The 20,935-nt window shown below is 42.5% G+C and overlaps 1 protein-coding gene across 7 annotated transcripts in view; it reads right to left on the bottom strand.

The window, feature by feature from the left end:
• Positions 1 to 20,935, bottom strand: part of fggy (FGGY carbohydrate kinase domain containing) — a 347,777-nt gene that overhangs the window by 266,986 nt on the left and 59,856 nt on the right. The window lies entirely within an intron of this gene.

Genomic DNA, 20,935 nt, shown 5'->3' with positions numbered 1-20,935 from the left:
TTATCCACGGTTGAGTCACCTTTTTCGGTTTAATTTTATGCCAAACCGGTATTAACGATTTTTGCAATTTCTCCATTGGATCTGTGAATGCTTTCCATTGTCTATCCACAGTCAACTCCCCCATAAACACCACCCAATCAATCTTATTCAACTCCCGTCTCATACCATCATAATTCCCTTTATTTAAATTCAGAACCTTAATCTTGGTTTTAATTTCTTCACTCTCCATGTCGAGTGAGAATTCTATCATACTGTGATCGCTCCTACCCAAAGGGCCTCGTATAACAAGATTGTTGATTAGCCCCTTATCTAAAATGGCCTGCTCCCGAGTTGGTTCCTCGACATATTGGTCTAGATAACCGTCCCGTAAACATTCAAGGGATTCCTCCTCCTCAGTATTTTTACTAATTTGGCTACTCCAATCTATATGCAAATTAAAGTCTCCCATGATGACAGCTGTTCCCTTATTGCACGCTGTTCTAATTTCTCTTTTAATGCCTTCCCTCACCTCTACACTACTATTTGGAGGCCTATATACCACTCCCACTAACGTTTTCTGCCCCTTGCTATTCCTCAGTTCTACCCATATAGATTCTGCATCTTCCGAGTTGATATCCTTTCTGTAAATCCTGTCGGTCTCCTCTCTTACCATCAATACTACCCCACCTCTTTTTCTTTCTTGCCGATCCTTCCTAAATATAGTATACCCCGGGACTTGACTCTGTGTGGCTGCGGAAGTTCTGGAGGTGAATTTACAGACACTTGGGTGGGCTTTCTTTTCCTTCTCTTTCTCTGACTGTAAGAGGAGCTTCAGGTGATTTCTGCCAATGGCGAATCTGTCTGCCTTACAGCAGGCAAAAGCAATTTCATGTAGTATGACAATAAATTGAATCTTGAATCCATTATCTAAAATATTTATTATCTCCAGAACTCGTGCATGGCTGCAGTATGTACCATCTACAAAATGTACTGCTGTTACCTGGCTTGGCTCATTCAAAACCACCTCCCAGGTCTGGAGATTCCACTACTAAGAAGGGCAAGACAATAGGCACATTTGAACACCATCCACAGGTGCCTATCCAAGTGACATCGTGGATTTATCTGAATAAAATTATATGTTGTTTAGGGGCCTAATTTTATTAGAATAAGAACAGCATGGCTAGAAGTGTGGTAATTTTGAAATGCAATCCTACAGCTGAGATAGTAAAGTTACAAAGCTGAACAGTTCAGAAATAGCTCTTCAGCCCACAATATTCATGTCCACTTTTTGTTCATGTACACTCATCCCATTTGCCTGGACTAGGCCTGTATCTTACAATGCCTTGCCTATTCAAATGTCTGTCTAAATATCTTTTAAATATAGAAATTGTATCAGAGTCCAACATCTCCTTTGTCAGATTATACTAGATATCAACCACTCGAGGTAAACAGGAAACATATGAACGGCTACAGATGTTGGAATCTGGAGCAAATAAAATATGCTGGAGTTCTTATAAAGGACACCAACCAAAACTTTAATCATTCCTTTTCTCCCACTGATAGTGGTCAACCCACTGAGTTCTTCCAGCAGGACATTTTTTAAAAAACTCTGGATGAAAATCTTACCTCCAAAATTAATATCCCTTCCTCTCATCTTAAACTGATGATCTCTTGTCTTTAATATCTTTACCCTGGGAAAAAGATTCAGCCTATCTACAGTATCTATGTCTCTTATATTGCTCTATCAAACCCAAGGAAGCAGTGAAGACTGCCTTATTAAATGTATTTAAATCACAATTAGATAGATTTTTGCACTGTAGGGAAATTAAGAGGCTTGGTGAAAATGAAGATTGGTAGAGCAGGATCAATGGGTCAGACGGTCGACACCTGCTCCTATTTCTTATGTTCGAGGTCAGCCTCCTTTACTCTAGGAAGACAAACCTAGCCTATCCAATATCCCCCCACGAATGAAGTCCTCCAATCCAGACGACATCATGGTGAATATCCAGCACCATCACATTCTTTCTATTGTGGCTGCCAGAATTGCATTCAACATTCAAAGTGCAGCCTAACTAGTATTTGTGTTCTGTTATGTTGCATCATAATGTCTTAACATCTTCTATTCTAAGCCATGATCAATGAAGGTAAGCATGCCATAAGCCCTTTTCACCTGCATTGTCACTTTCAACTATGTTCTTGAACTCCAAGGTTCCTCTGTTCAGCAAGATTCCTTAGCACCTTACCATTTACCCTACAAGTCATAGCCCTACCTGACTCCCCAAAAACCATCACTTCACATTTGTCAGGATTAACTTCTACTTGAAACTGCTTCGCTCAACTTTTCACCTGATCTATAGCCTTAGACAATTTTCCTCACTATCCAATTGCGGTAAGTGGGGTGCCGCAGGGGTCAGTGTTAGGCCCAAAACTGTTCATCATTTACATTGATGACTTGGAGGAGGGAACAAAATGTGGTGTAGCCAAGTTTGCGGATGACACCAAATTGAGTGGAAGAGCAAATTGTAATGAGGATGTGGAGAGTCTGCAGAGGGATATAGTTAAGCTGGATGAGTGGGCAAAGGTGTGGCAGATGGAGTACAATGTTAGTAAGTGTGAGGTTATCCACTTTGGCAAGAAAAATAAAAGAGCTGAATATTATTTAAAGGGTGAAAAACTACAGCATGCTGTTGTGCAGAGGGACTTGGGAGTGCTTGTGCATGAATCGCAAAAAGTTAGGTTGCAGGTGCAGCAGGTTATTAAGAAGGCAAATGGAATGTTGGCCTTCATCACTAGAGGAATTGAATTCAGGAGTAGGGAGGTAATGTTGCAACTGTATAAGGTACTGGTGAGACCGCACCTGGAATACTGTGTCCAGTTCTGGTCTCCATATTTGAGGAAGGATATACTGGCTTTGGAGACAGTCCAGAGGAGGTTTACTAGGTTGATCCCTGGGATGAAGGGGTTGACTTATGATGAAAGATTAAATCGTCTAGGATTGTATTCGCTCGAGTTCAGAAGAATGAGAGGAGATCTTATAGAAACATATAGGATTATGAAGGGTATGGATAGGATAGATGTTGGAAGGTTTTTTGAGCTGGCCGGGGAAACTAAAACGAGAGGACACAGTCTCAAGATTCAGGGGAGTAGATTTAGGACAGACATGAGGAAAAATAGTTTTTATCAGAGAGTAGTGAATGTTTGGAATTCTCTAAACATATTTAAAATTCGGTTAGATACATTTTTACATGATAGAGGAATTAGGGGATATGGGGAGAAGGCAGGTAGGTAGAGTTAGGTCATAAATTAGATCAGCCATGATCGTATTGAATGGCAGAGCAGGCTCGATGGGCCATTTTTGGCCTACTCCTGTTCCTACTTCCTATGTTCCTATGTAATATATTAATCATACATTCACATCCAAGTAATGAAAATATATCACAAATAATAAGGGCCCCAATACCAATAACAGATTTTTAATCAAAAATAGCACCCTTCCACCATTACCCACTTTCTCATATCACCAGCTAATTTTGGATCAAATTAGTTAGCATACCCTGAATCACAATTGCCTTAACCTTCTGGACTGTGGTGGAACATAGTAATGCAGGTGGGGGACCTGACTGGACTGCTCAGGCTGCCCCGCCTCTCCGTAGTTTCTCATTAAAGGCTGAGAGCCCGAGTCTCATCCCTCAATTCCAGCCTTGGATCCGGGCGAGAAGCATGTAGTTGTATGCTGGAGGTTTCGCGATATTAAAGCCTTTGGCCGTGTGCTTCATGTCTGCGTGTGGTCATTGATCAAGCTACAATTTAAGCCATGGACAAGGTGATACAAGTAGAGCAGCTGAAAAATGATCCCAAAGAACCAGAGGCCTCCGTTAAATTCAATATGTGGCTACACTGTTTGAAGGCTTTCATGAGACACTACAAGATCACAGCTGATAGCGATAAGTATGATCTGCTTTTTGCATCAATGCAAAATAATACAGGACTGTGAGAACTATGACAATACAATGGCCCTCCTGCGACAGCAATATGGGGCCCCTATGAACTCAATGTATCCCCGGTATTTACTGGGCACCCGACGCCAGTGCCCTGGGAGTCTATCGATAATTTTGTGAGGGCTACAAGAGAGCTGGGATGATACTGTGGATGCAAGGATGCAATGGCAGCAGCCTACCATGACAGATTAGTGGCTGGTTTCCATTTCAACCACATCTGCAAATGATTCCTGGTAAAGGGTGACCTCCAGGAAGTTATACAGCTGGCCCGACCGTTAGAAGCAGCCCAAAAGAATGTGGAGGCCTACTCAGCAAACTACGTAGCTGCCAGATGGAGCACCACTACCTTGGGGCTCAGGGACCTTTACCATTATTGCAGCCACTGAGCATACAAAGTGCAATAACTGCGACCAAACCCAACACCCAAGAAAATACTGTCTGGCCCATAGCACTACCTGTTCAAACTGCCATAGGAAGGGGCACCATGCTAAGGTATGCCGCTCTAATATCCCTTGCAGCAGCGCCACGTCCAGGGCACAACCGCGTCACCATCTTGGCTCGACCCTTTTCCTGTAGCCGAGAACTGAACGGCGGGAACAGGAGACCGACAACAAGGGATAACATCAGGTTTGGTTTCCCTTCTGGATCCCTCCACATGCGATCCATGGGAGCAGTCATCTTTAAGATCCCCTGGGTGGCCATCTTGAGGGAAGTTGTCCCAATGTTAGAGCAGCAGCGACTCCAACAGCTAGTTGACACTGGACTCCATCATGCTGGATCAGAACAGGTCACACCAACTGGTGAGATCGATGATGGACATCAAGGTAAATGGTCACACCACGGGATGCTTGTTTGACACAGGGAGTACAGAGAGCTTTATACACCCATCCTCAGTCCACTGCTGTGCCTTGCCAGTGTCCCCTGCAAAGTACAAGGTAGCATTGGCAGCCAAGTCCCACTCCACGGGAATCTGCGGGTGCTGTACCGTGACCCTAAATGTTAGGCGCACGAAGAATAAAAATTTCAAATTGCTAGTAATGCCCCATCTCTGGGCCCCAGTCATACTGGGGCTAGATTTCCAGTGTCAGCTTAAGAGCATGCTGATGGATCAGCCCCACAATCATGGTCAGAAATAACTAATTCCTGGAGGGCCCACCCCCTTCCGAATGTGGCCAATCACACTCTGAAACACCGTCAAGGGCAACCGATCTGTGGGCTGGCCACCTTTCAGGTTCCTCTACCCCATTCCAGAACCTCACCCCCAACTACAAACCTGTTGCCACAAAAAGCAGATGATACAGCCCCAGGGATAGGGAATTCATAAAAGCCTAAGTGGGCCAGCTACTAGCAGAGGGTATCATAGAACCAAGTAATAGCTCCTGGAGGGCACAGGTGGTGGTAGTTAAGAGTGGGGAGAAGCACCAGATGGTCATCGATTATAGCCAGACCATCAATAGGTTCATCTTATTGGATGCCTACCCCCTCTCCTGCATAGCTGACACGGTGAATGAAATCGCCAAATTCCTGGTCTTCTCCACCATAGATCTCAAGTCAGTGTACCACCAGATACTGCTCTGCCCAGAGGACTGCCCATACATGGCATATGAGGCCAACAGCCACCTCTACCACTTTATTCAGGTCCCATTTGGGCTCACGAATGGACTGTCAGTGTCCCAAATGGAAATGGTGGATGATAATAAATTCAAAGCCACGTATCCCTATTTGGATAATGTCACCATCTGCGGCCGTACCCAACAGGAACATGATGAGAGCATGCAAAAGTTTCTGGAACCCTGATTTTGACATACAATCAGAAAAAAAGTGTGTGTTCAGTACCACACAGCTGGCTATACTGGGGTATGTGATGGAGCATGGTGTATTGCTCCCAACACCAAGTGCTTGTGCCCCTGCTGGAACATCTACTGCCCCAGAACCCCAAGGCATTCAAAAGATGTTTGGGGTTCCTCTCATACTATGCCCAGTGGATCACCAACTACATGGACAAAGCCCACCCCCAGTAAAAACAACCACCTTTCCTCCATCGGCAGAGGCCCATGAGGCATTAAGGGCATTAAAAGGGAGATTGCCAAGGCTGCCATGCATGCTATTGATGAATCCATCCCTTTTCAAGCAGAGCTATGCCTCTGACTTTACCCTGGCAGGCCTGTTGCATTTTCCTGAACCCTCCATAGTCCCAAACTCAGGCACTCAGCCATTGAGAAGGAGGCACAGGATATAGTGGAGGCCATGCGTCACTGGAGGCACTATATGGCTGGCAGTCCCTTCACTCCGCTGACAAACGAGAGAGCTGTTGCTTTTATGCTTAACAATGAACAGCAGGGAAAAATCAAAAATGTCAAAAACAGTGTGGAAATTTTGTTGGAACAGAAGATTTCAGCAGTTAGAACATAGAACCACTCACAGTTAGATAGATTTTTGCATTGTGAGGAAATTAGGGAATTTAGTGAAAAGGCAGATTGATGGAGCTGAGACCACGGCCAGAACAGCAATGTTCTTAATGAATAGCGGAGCAGACTTGATGGGTGAGATGACATACCTTCTACTCATATTTCTTACATTCTAGTTCACCTTTCAGCCTCCTTTGCTCTCAGAAAACAAACCTAGCCTATCCAATTTCTCCTCATAACTAAAGTTATGGCTCACGAGTGCGTGGCGAACATGCTGGCCAAGTTAAACTAAAAACTCTGTTGCATGCACGTGATACATATAATTTTATTCCCAACGCATGCATATGTCTAACTAGAAGCCTCTTAAACATACTGTCATCATTTGGCAGCCTGTTCCAAGCAGCCACCAGTCTCCATGTTAAAAACCTGCCCAACACATCACCTTCAAACTTTCCTCCTTAACCTTCAATGCATGCCCTCCAGCATGTGACATTTTACCCTGCAAAAAAGATTCTGTCTATCCAATCAATACCCCTCATCATTTATAAGCTTCTATCGGGTCTCTCTTTTGTTGCCACTGCTCAAGAGACAACCTAGGTTTGTGCAATCTCTCCTCATATCTTATACCCTCTATTCATGTAACATCCAATAGTTTCTAATAGTTTTTCTATGACTGGTAAAAGGTTCACTGGTCTCCAATTCTTGGATTGCCCCATTTCCCTTCTTGAACAAAAGTAAAACATTGGGTACACTTCAGTCCTCTGGTACCTCAACAGTAGTTAGTCAGGATACAAACATCTTTTTCAAGGCCCCAGAAACCACCTCACTTGCTTAGTTTAATAACCTGGGATACATCCCATCAGGCCTTGGGGATATATTTCATCTTAACACTCTTCAAAACCCTCAGCACCATCTCTTTCTTTATTGGAAAATATCCTAACACATGAGCATTCTCCACATTATGCTATCTATTGCTGTCCTCCATGTCCTTATCCTCAGTGAATATCAATACAGAGTACTCATTTTGTACCTTACCTGTTATATATAGAGAATTTAGGTTAAAATGGCTTAAGTTAAAATGTGATGATTAATCATAAAAAGGGAAGCCAGAACGGACAGGGAGCTTACTAGCAGCCAAGGACAAAAGGTTCAGCTGGATATGTTTTTTTTAAACATATCTTTCCATGGTCATAGTGAGAGACATGCAGGAGACAAAAGATTGATAAGAAGGGTGAGAAACAGAATTTAGTGTATGTAGAGTTTGCAGCGTACGTAACAAACGTGATAATTAAAAATGCAGTTGTACTTAGAATGCTTTTGCAATACTAACCAATTAAAACAGTATTAATAAGTTCTTCTTTTCTTTGGCTTGGCTTTGCGGACGAAGATTTATGGAGGGGGTAAAAAGTCCACGTCAGCTGCAGGCTCGTTTGTGGCTGACCAGTCCGATGCGGGACAGGCAGACACGATTGCAGCGGTTGCAAGGGAAAATTGGTTGGTTGGGGTTGGGTGTTGGGTTTTTCCTCCTTTGCCTTTTGTCAGTGAGGTGGGCTCTGCGGTCTTCTTCAAAGGAGGCTGCTGCCCGCCAAACTGTGAGGCGCCAAGATGCACGGTTTGAGGCGTTATCAGCCCACTGGCGGTGGTCAATGTGGCAGGCACCAAGAGATTTCTTTAGGCAGTCCTTGTACCTTTTCTTTGGTGCACCTCTGTCACGGTGGCCAGTGGAGAGCTCGCCATATAATACGATCTTGGGAAGGCGATGGTCCTCCATTCTGGAGACGTGACCCATCCAGCGCAGCTGGATCTTCAGCAGCAAATCAATGCACTGTATGTATCGGGGCTTAACTGGTGAGAAGCCAGTTGAGTCCAACTCTGCAGACTTGTAAATAAAGCTTGTCGTGTCATCAGTTTTAAAGAGACTCATGTGTGAGAAGTTTTATTTCTGACAAATGGGGGCTCGTCCGGGATCTACACTCCGGCCGTGAGGGGAGGCGAGAAGAGGGACATCGGAGGTGGTGCACCCCACTGAGTTCAGCGGCTCCTAGTCCCTTGCTCGTCGCTTCGGGCGGCTTGAGCGAGTGGTATCCGGACAAGGTGACACGACAAGACGGAGAGGAGAAGGGTGACGGTTCAATCCCCGAGAAGACACCGGTAAGTGACGACTTACGATTGTGGTGTGGGGATTGCGTAACAGGTGTAACGGGATACACCTGTTAGGATAAAAAAACCTAACGTAATAGATCAGGTATAGAGCTTTTGTCGTGGCGTGAGGACCCTGTCGTGGGACTCTAGGATAGACCCCAGGGAAACCTCGGCGGTAACCGAAGGAGGGACAGCACCTCCGACGAAGTGCCGAGAAGAGAGGGGTCGACCCCAGGGAAACCTCAGCGGTAACCGAAGGAGGGACAGTACCTCCGACGAGGCGTCTGAGAAGAAGGGAGTAGGGTCCAGAATGAGAGGGTCCTCAGCAACGATAAACGGATCTAGGTGGGAAAATGGGAGGATCAAAATCTAAGGGCTCGTCTGAAAATTCAGGACAATTCCTGGGAGTTCCCCTTGACAGCCCTTTGGGGAGAATGTTTGAAAATTGGGATAGTAAAAGATATCGAGATAAAAACAAGAAAAAGATGGTTCAATATTGTCTCCTTTGGTCGAAACAACCTATTAAAGGTTCCTCGGTCTGGTGGCCGAAATTTGGATCTGATGAGGATTGGGTTAGACAAGCATTAAACATATATGTAAATTCGAGACCAAAGGTGAATCAAGAAGAGTCAGCATATGCATTTTGTTGGGTTCCCTGGCCAGGATCCTTAACAAAATGTTTTAAATTGAGGGTAGCGGGAGAAAAGAAGTGGGAACCTCTGGACAACCTTCCCCCTCCTTATATTCCCCCGGTGCCTACTGCGCCCGAGGAAAGCTCATTACCGGAGGGGAAAGGTGATGAATCTGATTGCCCCGAAAGGGGCCGGGAAAAAAAGAATGAATTAAGGGAGTCGGACCCTAAACTTCCACCGGTAAACCGACCCTGGACAAGATCCCAGAGTGGTCCAGGACCATCAAAGTTTTCAATAAGCCTAAATCCCCTGAGTGAAGTTCCTATGGGAGGACCGGGAGGGGGAACGGGATATGTGAATGTTCCCCTAACTAGTACAGAGGTGCGGGGATTTAAGAAAGAAATGAAAAAGTTATTGGAAGATCCTATAGGACTGGCCGAACAGCTCGACCAATTCCTGGGACCAAACACATATACGTGGGAAGAGATGCAGGCAATAATGGGAACATTATTCTCACCCCAGGAGAGGCAGATGATTCGACGGGCTGCCCTCCTCATGTGGGAATATGAACAACCTGGGGACCCCAGACCCCATGAACAAAAATATCCCTTAAATGAACCCAGGTGGGACAAACGAACACCCGAGGGATTGGCAAGTATGAGACAATATAGAGAGTGGACAATTAAAGGGATACGGGAGGCTGTGCCAAAGGGTCACAATTTCACCAAGGCATTTGGGAACCACCAGGGGAAAGACGAGTCCCCTACTGATTTTTTGGAGAGGGTGAGAAAGAATGTCCAACAGTATGCGGGCGTGGACCCTAGTACACCAATGGGTGAACAGCTTATTCGAATTGAATTTGTTTCCAAATCATGGCAGGACATTAGAAAGAAACTAGAAAAGGAGGAGGACTGGAGCGAAAAACCCCTAAGCGACCTGTTAAAAAAGGCGCAAAAAGTATATGTGCAGAGAGAAGAAGAAGATCAAAAGAGGGCGACAAAGGTTATGGTACAGACTATCCGACAGATGAATGCCGAATCCAGAGGGGAAAGAAAACAAAACCTTCCTCTAAACAATCCAAGATATCCAAGAGAGGGAAGACCCCGGAGGTTCGTTAAGTGCTATTACTGCAATGAGGAAGGACACTTTAAGAGGGAATGCCCCCGATACAAGAGGGAATTGCGTGCCCTCGAACTTATGGAAGAAGATTAGGGGGGTCAGGGGTTCCAAATGTTAGGGACCAAGTATAAGAGGGAACCCCTGGTAAAACTAAAAATTGGTCCCAAGGGAGAAGCGGTGGTGTTTATGGTGGACACAGGAGCGGAACGAAGTAGTGTAATAACTGTGCCAATCGGGACTGAACCTGTAAAAAGTAATTTGAAAATTTCTGGGATAGAAGGGGCTCCCAGAATGGTATCAATAATTCCCCAAGTAACAGTGAAACTGGAAGAAAGAGAAGGGGTACAAGACCTCTTGTTGTTACCGTCGGCTGGATTTAACCTCCTAGGAAGGGACTTACAGGCTCTCCTAGGTTTGGGTGCTCTCCCTGTGGACGGAGAAGTGCGAGTCCACCTCTGTGCTCTAAAGGAAGAGGATGAACGGCAGATTGACGAGAGAGTCTGGTATAAGGAGGGAAATCGAGGAGGTCTGGACATCCCACCTTTACATGTCACATTAATACCAGGTCATCAGCCGGTAAGGAAACGTCAGTATCCTATTTCTTTGGAAGGGAGAAAAGGGCTACAGCCGGTAATTGAGACTCTAATACGAGACGGACTATTAGAAGAATGCATGTCACCTTATAACACCCCTATACTCCCAGTGAAAAAGTCAGATGGATCCTATCGCCTAGTTCAGGATCTAAGAAGTTTGAATGCTATTGTTCAGACCCGCCACCCAGTGGTGCCTAATCCCTATACTATTATGAGTCGGATTCCCCCAGACCATGAGTGGTTTAGTGTTATCGACTTGAAGGATGCCTTCTGGACGTGTCTATTAGAAGAGGAAAGTAGAGATATGTTCGCGTTTGAATGGGAAAATCCATGGACAGGTAGACGGAGACAGCTTCGGTGGACTGTATTGCCCCAAGGGTTCACTGAATCTCCGAACCTGTTTGGACAAATGCTAGAACAAATCCTGGCGGACTATCCACAATCTGATGATTCCCAACTAATGCAGTATGTGGACGATTTACTATTATCAGGATCCAAGGAACAAGAAATGAGGGGAGATACAATTAGACTCTTGAATTATCTGGGGAAAAAGGGTCTACGGGTGTCCAGGAACAAGTTACAGTTCGTTGAGAGAACTGTGGTATATCTGGGACACCAGATAAGTAAAGGACAGAAACGGATTACCTCTGAACGGATTGCGGGAATCACTAGAATGCCGTTACCCCGTAATAAGAAGGAAATAAGACAATTCCTGGGACTCTTAGGTTACTGTAGGTTATGGATAGAGGACTACTCAGCGTTGGTGAAGTTTATGTATGAAAAGCTGACAAATGAAAATGAATATCCATTGAAATGGACCCAGGAGGAGGAGGGATGGTTTGAGGACTTGAAGCATCGCCTGACACGAGCCCCGGTACTCACTCTGCCCTCTTTAAAACAGCCCTTCCAGCTATTTGTCACTCATAACCAAGGAACAGCAGTGGGGGTTTTAACACAGGAAAAAGGCGGTCAGCGACACCCAGTGGCTTTCCTTTCCAAAATGATGGACCCAGTGTCTCGCGGATGGCCGACGTGTATCCAGGGAGTAGCGGCTGCTGCTCTGTTGGTAGAGGAAGCACGTAAACTTACTTTTGGAGGAAAGATGACTGTGTACACCTCCCATTCTGTGAGTGTTTTATTAACACAAACTGCCCATCGATGGCTGACTGATTCTCGCATATTAAAGTATGAAACCATTTTAATGGTTGGAGAAGATCTACAGTTTGCAAAGATTAATAGCTGCAACCCAGCTTAGTTTTTATACGGCAGTGAAACAGAGAGAGAGGTGGAGCACGACTGTGTCGAGTTGACGGATCTTCAGACCAAGACCCGAGAAGACCTTTGCGATACTCCGCTGGGAGAAGGATATGAATTCTACATTGACGGCTCCGCCAGATGTGTTGACGGAATGAGAAGAAGTGGGTATGCTATAATAGAAGGAAATACTTGGAAAGTAGTAGAATCCACGAGACTACCCGGAAGCTGGTCAGCACAGTCCTGTGAACTATATGCCTTGCAGAGAGCCCTCAGAATACTGGCAAAGAAAATTGGAACGATTTACACTGATTCCAAATACGCATACGGGGTAGTGCATACCTTTGGTAAGATCTGGAAGGAGCGTGGTCTAATTACATCAAGAGGAAAGGAATTGGCACACGAACAGATGATTACTCTGACTTTAGAAGCCTTGACATTACCCCAGGAAATAGCAGTGGTCTACATACCAGGCCATCAGAGGGGAGATACCCCGACAGCAATTGGAAACAGACTGGCTGATGAAGAAGCCAAAAGGGCAACCATGCAACAAGAAGTCCGTTTGCTGACCTTAATCCCAATAAGACAAGGCATAAAGAAGGCTCCCATTTTCACTGCTAAGGAAGAAAAGGACATGGCTCAGCTGGGCGCAAGCCAGCTGCCTGATGGAACATGGAAGACACCAGATGGAAGAATGGTTCTAAATAAAGAAATAACTCGCAATATTTTAAAACACCTGCATCATCAGAGCCACTGGGGCACCCAAGCCTTATGTGACACAGTGCTTCGAGAATATGTGTGTAAGGGAATCTACACCTTGGCCCAACAGGAGGTGCAGAATTGTCACCTATGCACAAAAATTAATAAAAAGGTGATGAGGACAGGGACCATGGGAGGTCAACCATTAGCCATACGCCCTTTTCAAAGTATCCAGATCGACTTCACAGAGTTACCTCAAGTCCAAAGATGGAAGTATCTGTTGGTGGTAATAGATCACTTTACCCGATGGGTGGAAGCCTTCCCAACAGTAAATGCTACAGCCTCTACAGTAGCTCGCCTCCTCCTCGAGCAGATAATCCCCAGATATGATATAATGGATTCTATAGACTCAGACAGGGGTCCACATTTTTGTTCAAAAATCCAGCAATTGATTTGTAATGCATTACAGGTCTCTTGGAAATTGCATACCCCTTGGCATCCACAAAGCTCAGGGAGGGTTGAACGTATGAATGGAACCCTAAAAATGCAATTGACAAAATTAATGGTGGAAACTAAAATGCCTTGGATAAAGTGTCTGCCCCTGGCTTTATTAAGAATTCGTACTGCCCCACGAAAAGATGTAGGGTTGTCCCCTTATGAAATGATGTTTGGGCTTCCCTTCTGGAGTACAGTTGAGGGGTGTCCCACCTTGGGGGAAGGGGATATATTTGCTAGGAACTATTTACAGGCACTGTCACGCTCTCTTACAGATTTACGAAAGAGAGGACTATTGGCACAAACACCGCCTCTAGACTTTTCTTTACACAAAGTGGAACCACGAGACTGGATTCTCATCAAGACCTGGAAAACTGAAAAACTCCAGCCCCAGTGGGAAGGTCCATACCAAGTTCTCTTAACTACAGAGGCTGCAGCACGAACAAGAGAGAAGGGGTGGACGCACGCATCGAGATTTAAGGGACCTGTAGAGGCGCCTCAGGACCCTGATACGAACTCAGATTGGACTTGTGTTCCTGGAGAAAAACCTCTTACCTTGCGATTTCGCAGAAAGACTTGATTCACAATGTTATTGTTATGTTCTTTGATTTTTCTTAGTTTGCCTATGTCTTTATCAGGTGTGAAATGTAAGAAATGCAGAGACACAGTGGTCCTGTTTCAGGACCACATTTGGGGAAGAAAGGAGGGTAATTTTATTTCCCATACCTCAGTTCCTGAGAAATGCTGGGCAGAAAATACCACCCAACATCCATATACCCCTTGTGTGGAAAAAGGAAATAATATGGGTCATTATATACAGATTCCTAATACCACTCCTTTCCCTCTTAACGGTTGGAAGGGTGACTCAGGCCCACCATGCCCTGATGGACTCTGGTTTTGCATACACACATTTTAAAGAGAGAAAGGGGTGGATTGTTATATATAGAGAATTTAGGTTAAAATGGCTTAAGTTAAAATGTGATGATTAATCATAAAAAGGGAAGCCAGAACGGACAGGGAGCTTACTAGCAGCCAAGGACAAAAGGTTCAGCTGGATATGTTTTTTTTAAACATATCTTTCCATGGTCATAGTGAGAGACATGCAGGAGACAAAAGATTGATAAGAAGGGTGAGAAACAGAATTTAGTGTATGTAGAGTTTGCAGCGTACGTAACAAACGTGATAATTAAAAATGCAGTTGTACTTAGAATGCTTTTGCAATACTAACCAATTAAAACAGTATTAATAAGTAGGGGAAGTGCAAACAACAAGGGTATAAAAATCAATGCACTGTATGTATCGGGGCTTAACTGGTGAGAAGCCAGTTGAGTCCAACTCTGCAGACTTGTAAATAAAGCTTGTCGTGTCATCAGTTTTAAAGAGACTCATGTGTGAGAAGTTTTATTTCTGACATTACCCACTTCCTCTAACTCCAAGCACAAGTTCCCCCCTTTGTCCTTGATAGATCTTGTCTTTTCCCAGTGCCTTGATTCGAGAAGATAACTCACTACCATCTTCTCTGACCTTGCCAATGAAGAGGACTGAGACAACAGCAACAATTTTGTGGCGAGTTAGCCAGATTTTTTTAAAAAACTGTTCTGTAGAGATGTAGAATGCCTGCTGGTGTTCAAAGGTTCTTGTGCTGTTGACTGCAGTCATCTGCTTAGTTCCTTAGGTTCACTTCATGAAGAGTACCCATTGTGACCTGGGCAGCTGCTAAATACTGTGACTACGAAGGCAGCTTCAAAACAATAAATATTAACTGCAATGTTCACTGTTTTAACAAAAGCTTTACAAAAGTTTTGACCAAACTTTCTGAATGAAAGAACCAATATAAATCCTCGTTAGAAAAGGTTTCATAAAATGATCTGCAGAGCTACAAATGTCCTTTAGAAGGTCCCAAAACTGCTGTCAATGCTTTTATATAAAAGAGATTAACATATTTAAATTTACACCACACCTCTCCTAAGGGCATTTTCCAATAGCAGTCTGAAGGATTTGGTTTAAGTCCAGTTTATGCTGGGTATTTGATTTAAAGCCAACTTCTACGAATTTAACCACATGCCAGCTTCTAAATCTATCTCCTAACAGAGCTTAAAAACTTTTAGTTTGATCTTGTGTGCTTAGAAAAAAACCAAATATGTTAATTAGAAAACAAGCAAGAAGGTTAGTTTCTAAAGTACATACAGGCCTGATGTTATGAACCATAGGCAGACATTTTAACTTAGTTTACAGCACTAAAGGGCTGGTCAATTGCACTCCTCTTGTGACACATTGATCCACTGAAGTTCACAAAGCAAATGTCAGAAGATTCGACAGGTGGCCAATCTGATAGTGATTCGTGAACTGACAACCAAGGACCAGTACCTACTGCCCATCTTCCAGCGAAATACACTTAAGAATCATAGACAGCTAATCTTCTTCTTGCACAAGTTCTTGCCTCCATTGTATGTTCAGAACAATGCCTTCATTGAGTGGTCAATATAAAATTGTCATACCATAATTAAGCTAACATGATTTCTATGCAGCCGTCGGATCTTGCTTGTACTGTACATCCCAAACTCAATTCTGCATATGGACTTGTAACACAACTTTAACAAAGACTCTGTGGGTTTTAAAGTTAAAATGTGTTTTGTAATCTCCATGAGCACATTTAAAGATAAAAACTAGATCGACAGCAGCAGTGCTAAAAATATATTTTTAAAAAGTCTGTTACAGCTCTATGTCTTTCTTTTCTTTTGAACAATTTTTTTTTGCCCAAAGTAACAACAGAAGAAATACAGGCCTTATTGCATCACTGTTCTCAATTTCACTCTTAACATTAGGTAATGACAAATCATCAAAGTTTCTTTTGATTCAATTGTAAAATAAGATTCGGCAGCTTCCCATCACCTTACTTTTAATTGGAAAAGTCAGCCTGCTGAAATTAATTTTGAAAAGATCCAAAGTAGTAGTACAACATGCATTCATCATTTTCAGTGGAACCAAGAGTTAGTTTCTTACAGCTGCTCTTCACATTTCTGACAATTTCATGGTAGTTATTTAAGGACACAGCATGTGGATTGCTAACTGCAACATTGCTTCTCACAAATGTTACGAATATGGATTTTTAAAGGTGATTGATAAAGTGTCTAACAGGACGAGGCCTTGCCTGCTCCCATTCAGAATTTTGATGGCTACTAAATGGAAAAGGCACCCAATCTATTCTATCTCTGTCACTCTGGTAGATAACCCACAAGAGTTGCTTCACTATATCATAAATTTTAGCCCCAATGATTTTATTGCATCTACAAACAGAATTGCAAATAGGCTCTGGAACAAATCTCAGAACCTAATAATAGTAATATGGGAATTCATAACCCCTAATCTCACTTATTCAACAAAAACAAAGGGATTTGATTGAAAACTATGTGAATCATAACCTTTATCATGCTTTTTTGCCAGAATTTCATAGTGGTAATACTAAGCTGCCATTTCTAAAAAATAATGTTGAATGTGGAAAATGACAAAATTGGCATATATACAGTAAAGGTACCTTTGAAAACTTTCAAACCCTCAAATAGAACTCAGAATAAGAACAGATGAACTCTTTCTATGCTCCAAAATTCTATAAAATGGATTTACTGAAGTATCTGAATTTATGTGGACCCTGATATTATGCCAGAGAATAAATACAAGGCCTAACATGGTTAGTCAAAAAATTCATTAAGATACTTCAAATTGTCTGGCACTCCAGAAAGATACCTTAGAAATTTGATACTGCTCAATTGTCCATAATTACAAAGGAGAGGAGATAGCTGCTGATATATCCTTACCAAACAGTCCCTGTGACATGAAAAATCATATTATCGCATCTTCATATTCATGGCTAGGCTCTGGCAAGACAAATATTTAAAAGTCATCGCTGGATGCCAGAAGATGAAAGTGAAATGTTTTTTTGAACCCTTGTGTCCTTTCCGTAATTCATGCACAATCTTTAAGGTAAACATGTCATAGGTATAAGGGAATACAAAAGTGCTAATCAAAAACTAAGAGGTGTGTTTCAACAAATGTCAGGTTGCTGCCCAGGAATGCATCATGGAAGGCACAGTTGTCAGGAGTCAAGCAAGGCAAACCTTCGCTCAGTTTGCTGCCAAAACAGCAAAGGATAAAGAAGAATTAGCAAGAATTAGCCTTGCAACTTCGAAGGCACAATGTAATCACAGAAAAAAGCAAAACTAGCCTATCCAGGGCCACAAACCAACCAACAGACCTACCAGGTGGGGTCGAGTTTTACATGCACATCATCCAACCTAATCTACTGAGTTGGGTATGCTTGATGTGGCCTCTTCTTTTTCTGGAGGTGCAAGCTAGACCTTCTGGTTGCCAATCATATCTGTCCTCAGCCTCATCCATTGCCAGGGTGAGGCCAACTGTGAACTTGAATAACAGCATATCATATTCCTCCTGATGAGGAATCCAGCAACATGAACAATGTATTTTCCAATTTTAGCTAACCCTCACTCTAATGGTTCCACTGTTGTCATATCTTTTTTATCTATTCCTGACCTTACTTTTCTCTCTACCTCCCTGTTCTCCTAGTACTCTTTCTCTCAATCTTACACCTCTCCCAGCTCTATCCAATACACTATCACCTCATATTCCCCCTCCCCAGCTCCTTGCCCCACTTTATAAAATCCCCTTTGATAAATAGATATTGCCCCTTATTTCAGTCTCAATAAAGGGTGCCATCCTGAAACTTTGACACATAATTTCTACCCATGCACACTGCCTACCCAGCTTCTCATTGCCTGTACAATAATAATATGTCATTTAACAATACAAATTCACTTTAACACAATATTTTAAATTTTAATTCTTTACAAGGCTTCTTCTCCTATCAACTACAGTTGGAACTTGAGAAAGACCTCCATTGGGCCAAAAACGATTCAACTTTTAGCAAGTGCCTCTACATAGGTAAAGCTCCGCATCAGAGAGAAAGGGATTATCTAAACCCCAAATATGCATGATTTAGAAAATATAGATCCTCTTGCAATAATGACATTTTCCAATCACAAAAGTCAAGGTTATGGATTGGATTGGAAAAATATGTTTTTACTTGGCTCCTAAAATGTGTTTTATCTCTATTTTAAAATGTGCATCTATTTCCTGTTAAAGTCCTGCCCATCAGAAAATTGAACCAGATATCGACTGCCATTTTCCATGACATCATTGACTCACATGATAAAATCACAAATGTTTGTGGCACATTAGGGTTAGGGATAGGGTTAGGGTTAACGCTGAATCAAAAAGCCACATTATATGACTTTCCTTAGTCACTTACAATAAAAGAGGGTGGAAATTGAACAGAAAGTCAGAAACAAATTCTAATTAAAAGGTCCCTGCTTGGATGCGAGTTTCATTTTCACCAGTTCCCCAGAATAATTTTTAATTCTTCTTTCCTCACAGTAAGCTCTATAAAAGATTACAGCATTTGTGCAACAGCTTGCAACAGCTAAGATTTTCCATTCTCCTCCTTTATTTGATGCACTGTGTGCCAATAAGATGAAAATATCTGCACTTTAATGCTTCCCAACAGGCACTGGACAAATGAGACCTTAGTTGCAAACTGCAGCAGTCAGTAGATCCAGTAAAAATGGGTGGAATTCAATTTCATGGTTTCAATACATGATATTCAATAGTTTCCAATTCTAATTATTAGACTGCACTTCAAGTTAATTGATTGTATAACTCCTATCATTTTACGTTACTGACTTTAATACTTTATCTATTTTCCTCCACACCAAAACATCACATGTAATATGCACACAATGCCAAAAATATCACATTAGTAAGGCACTTCCACTGGGAACTAAGCAACAATTGGACATCAGAAGAATCAATGTTGGGTTTTACTGTAACATATTCTATCTTAACAAGAAGGAGGTTAAGAGCTTCATCAGCAATCAAAGCGATCAATTCCAACACAAAAAATGTTTCAGAGTCATGTACAGGTATACCCTGCCTTACGAATGCTCTCTTTACACGAATTCACTTTTACGAAGCAACCTGTGTTCGCTTTTACAAAAGGATTTTTGGTTTTATGAAAAAGAGGCCAGTGGAGCAGTCACAGGGCGGCCGATGGAGCTATCAGTAAGCGGCCGGCGGGGTGGTCACGGGGCGGCCGGCGGGTCGATCAAAGGGCGGCCGGTGGGGCTGTCAAAACTCGCTTTCTTCCCGATTCTGTTAAGAGAAACTACACTGTACATACATTATTTCTACTTTATATAGGCTGTGCATTTATCACATCATTCCTGCTTTTACTATATGTTAGTGTTGTTTTAGGTTTTATATGTTATTTGGTATGATTTGGTGGGTTTTTTTGGTTCTGGGAACGCCCAAATATTTTCCTATAGAAATGAATGGAAATCACTTCTTTGTTATACGCCATTTCAGCTTACAAAAGGTTCCGTAGGAACGCTCTAGTTTTGTAAAGCAGGGTACATCTGTACCTTTAATCACAAGGAACTTAGATGGCAACATAATAACAGGAGAGAATTTTGGACAGACACAACCAGTGAAGTGGAAAAGGAAGAGGAGATTATAGCATTAAAATCATTTTATTTAACATTTTAGTAATAATGTATCTAACAAATAACCATACGACGTTCCTTTTAATTTTTGCTTGTTATTGACTTGTACTGAAATCACCAGTAGCAAATTCCCTGTAAGTATGGCAGTGTTTATCTTCAGGAATAAAAAAATAAGAACATATCATACAATAATACATTCATTATATCTCCAACATTTTGTTAACTATAAAATGATGCATTGGAGCAGTACCTCTAATTCTGGCACCCAATCCCATATTAATTGATCAATTATCAGTACCTGTGCATTCAGATGCAAAACCCCAAGCTCTTGATTCCTATTTGTAAACAATCTACCCATTTATTGCTCTTTCCTCCTGCTACACATGTTTTAATGTCTATTTATTTTTGGCCAAGCATAATCAGTTGTCCTGATATCGCTTGTGGTGACAAAGAATCACGCCTTTAAATGATGACTTAAGTTAAAGTGCTGCATTAGTGGATGTTTTTAATGAAAAAAACATGCAAAAACTAAGTACTTTTCATGGCCTTAGGATATCCTAAAGTGCTCAGAAGTCAATGTGCTTCAAAGTATGGGTTAACAATTACCTTGGTTCTTTTTGGCTCCAATCAAAAAGCAGTAATAGCCAAGCCCAAAGCATTAGTCACAATAGATGCTGTGTTACATTTTCCTCCTCTCACAAGTCCAGGCTTACAAGATTGAGAGGATGGTAGTATTTGGAGCCTTTGATTTGGAATGGAATGGGTGAGGATTTAATACATTTGAATGTCAAGAGGTGATCTGGCTGTTCTATTTTGGGGAGGAATGGAGAAACATTCCGAAGGAGAGAGTGATGGGCCTTGGCAGATATGCTTTAGCATTGGAGGTTGAAGGCAAGATATCTTCCAGGAAATTTTGCAGGGCTCTGCTATTCTTTGAACAGAATCAAAGAATTTGTATATCTACGAGTTAAGACAGAAAAGGCCTTTACTATTGCCTTGGAATGTCAACTGAAAATTTATGTTGCAGAATCCAGTTTGGAGCAG

The sequence above is a fragment of the Narcine bancroftii genome, chromosome 5 (genome assembly GCF_036971445.1).
Source record: "Narcine bancroftii isolate sNarBan1 chromosome 5, sNarBan1.hap1, whole genome shotgun sequence".
In the NCBI taxonomy this organism is placed as follows: Eukaryota; Metazoa; Chordata; class Chondrichthyes; order Torpediniformes; family Narcinidae; genus Narcine; species Narcine bancroftii.
The sequence above is the reverse complement of the archived record's forward strand: the minus strand, read 5'-3'. Positions and strand labels throughout refer to the sequence as shown.